Raw genomic sequence first — 3,308 nt, forward strand, 5'->3', positions numbered from 1 at the left:
CAGGGCTCATAAGCTGCGCACACACCGTGCAGGGCCCGTTCACGAAGCCTGTACCAGGTGAGAGGGACGACCCCCTGGATCATCAGCGAGATCATCCCACTCACACATGGGGAAACAGAGGCCGGGTGAGGCAGAGGGGCCTGCCCAAAGCCAACCAGCTCACAGGGACAGGACACAATTCGAAGCAGCGCCGGGTGCAGACCGCGAGCCCTCAACCCCGCCCAGGCTGCCTTCCCAGTACTGGAAGGCTCCTTCTCCCCGTGAGAGGCCCCCGGCTCGCCTGGACCACGCCGCCTGGGTTTGAATCCTGACAAGTCACCGTCCTCTCTGTGATGGCGGTTGCCCCTCCAGAACCCTGTCTCCTGCCCCTCGTGGTGGGGGCGGAGACGAGGGCAGACGCAAAACAGACAGGGCGCCCAAACCTGGCCCAGGGGCGCCGCGGGCCCGGCCCAGGGCTGGGCGGTGAGTCTCTGCCTCATGCCCTCGGGCTGTAGAGGCTTTAGCCGTGCCCAGAGGGGTGTTCGGGGCCGACAGGACTGGCCATGCCAGGAAGATCAACCTTGCGTTTTACGGTGGCCTTGCGTGACAGCATCAGTGGGCCTGGAGATTGAGGTCAGCTGGTGCGCGATGCAGGCGTCACACCGGCACTGGCCCCCCGTGTGGGGCCCGTGGTGCCGGGAGGGGCATAAGTGGACGGTGGTGATGGCGAGACCCCCTCCCCACGCTCCTCCCTTGGTAACCTGTGCAGCCTCTCAGGTGCTTTCAGTGAGGTCTGCGAATCCCTTCCAGAGAATGATCAAACTCCAGGGTGGTTTGGAGGACCCCCGAACTTGCAGTTGGTGTCAGAAGTGGAGACTGTGCCCTCTGACCTTCCAGCTTGGCTAACTCCCCAACGCCGCCCCAAGCCCTTCCTAGGAGCTCAGGGCCTGGGTTGCTATGGTGATGCAGGAAGTCCCCCTCCTCCAGCCACCTGACTTATGCTCAGCCACCCCTGCTTCTCAGCCAGAGGTCCCCAGCCCCCCACAGCCCACTCTGCCCCCCCAACATTTCCTCAGCTCCCACAGCCAAGCCACAGAAACTCCTTCCTTGTTTCTTGAACTCGGGGAAGAGCTTCAGCATCCCCACATGCAAAAGCCGCCGCGAAGCTCAACTCTGAGGGGCTGGGCTGAGGGCACCTTCGAGTCTTCAAGTGCGTGCCTGGCCTGCCTTCCAGTCTCCAGCCAGCATCCCCGACCTCTTCCTGACCCTCGGAATCCACAAAATGGTTGTTTCACACGTGTTTTGGGGTCTGAGTCACCAGAACCCCTACCTGCTTCTTGGGGGAGGAGGTGCAGGACACAGTACCGATCCGAGGTCGGGAAGTTCTTAACCCCCCCGGGCACATCGAGGAGGCTGGTAGTTGGAGAGGTGGACCCTGCAGGGAGGGTGGACTTTGTCTTGAGGACAGTGGGGAGCCTCGGGGAGCGAGGGGCTCTGGTTAATGTTTTAGACCCTGCAGCATCTGTGAGGAAGGGGCACTGTTGGGTGGCACGGAGACCGGGCTGGGGCTGCTGCTGATTCCAGAGGAGGGGGGAGGGCGTTGGGACTGGGCTGGGCAGAGATGGACAGGACACATTTGACAGAGACCAAGGATGCACAGCGTCCGGGATGTGCTGGCTTGGATGTGAGGGCTGTGTGGTGGGGGATCCGCGAGATCCTCTCTCTCTCGGCCCCATTCAGTCCTGCCCGCTAGCAAACCCAGCTCTGCCTTCTAAATGCCCAGAATCGACCCTGCAGAGAGGGGGCCACTGCACGTGACAGCCGGGTGGACCTCAGCACTGAATGTTGTCCCGTGAAGGACACTCTGCGCAATTCCACAGGTAAGAAGTTCAAGAACAGTCAACGTGAGTCTTTGGAGACAGAAGTCAGGTCACCTGGGGGTAGTGGCCAGGAGAGGTGAGGATGGCCTCTGGGGAGCTCTCACTGTCGGCATTTTCATCTGGGTGAGTTTATTTATAAATGTTCGCTAGGCTCATAAGGGCCAAGTATCCAGAATGCATTTACAAAATTCCTACAACTCAACAACAGAAAGACACATGACTCAATTAAAATATGGGCGGGCTTCCCTGGTGGCGCAGTGGTTGAGAGTCCGCCTGCCGATGCGGGGGACGCGGGTTCGTGCCCCGGTCCGGGAAGATCCCACATGCTGCGGAGCGGCTGGGCCCGTGAGCCGTGGCCGCTGAGCCTGCGCATCCGGAGCCTGTGCTCCCTAACGGGAAAAAACAAAAAAAAGGCAAATGACCCAAATAGACACTTCTCCAGAGAGGATACACAAATGGCTAATACCCCATGAAAAGATGCTCAACATCATTAGTCATCAGGGAAGTGAAAATCAAAACCACAGCAATACCACTTCACACCCAAAAGATGGCTGTGATGAGGAAAACGGAAGATAAGCAGGGTTGGAGAGGATGTAGAGAAATTAGAACCTTCCAGCTGCGCAGGGAATGTGAGATTGTGCAGCTGTTATGGAAAACAGACTGGCATTTCCTCAAAAAGATACACAGAAAATTACCGTATGACCCGCAATTCCATGCCTAGGTATACTCAGAAGAATTGAAAACTGTTCCTCAAACCAAAACTTGTGCATTAATGTTCATAACAGCGTTATTCACAGCAGCCAAAAGGTGGAAACAGCCCAAATGTCCATCAACAGATGATGGATAGACACAATGTGTCCCTCTACACACGGGAACGTCACTCAGCCAGGAAAAGGACAGAAGCCCTGACACTCGCTACAGCGTGGATGGACCTTGAGAACACGATGCTCAGTGAGAGAAGCCAGACACAGAAGGACACACAGGGTGTGAGTCCACTGATGGGAAACGTCCAGAACGGGCCGATCCACAGACAAAGAGAGTGGATTCGTGGTTGTCAGGGGCTGGGGAGGGGTATGGGGAGTGATTGCTAATGAGGACGGGGCTTCTTTTCAGGGAGATGGAATGTTCTGGAGTTAGAGGTGATGGTTGCACGTTGTGTCTGTACTAAATGACACCGAACTGTTCACGTTTGAATGATTTTATGTGACTTCAATTTTTAAAAAAGTTCACTGAACTTGATGTACTTACATTTACCGCATATAAGCTATATTTCATTAGAAAGGACATGAAAAAAGCATTTCACAGAAACTGCCCATTTCTTGCCCCCTCTTCGGCCCCCGCACAGGTCAGGTCCCACTATCCACGCCCACCATGGCACCGTCATAACCCCCATACCTCCCCACCCTAACCCCAACCCTTGCTCCCAAATCCACCCCATCAGCCCTTTCC

This window comes from Neophocaena asiaeorientalis, unplaced genomic scaffold, assembly GCF_003031525.2.
Source record: "Neophocaena asiaeorientalis asiaeorientalis breed wild unplaced genomic scaffold, Neophocaena_asiaeorientalis_V1.1 scaffold469, whole genome shotgun sequence".
In the NCBI taxonomy this organism is placed as follows: Eukaryota; Metazoa; Chordata; class Mammalia; order Artiodactyla; family Phocoenidae; genus Neophocaena; species Neophocaena asiaeorientalis.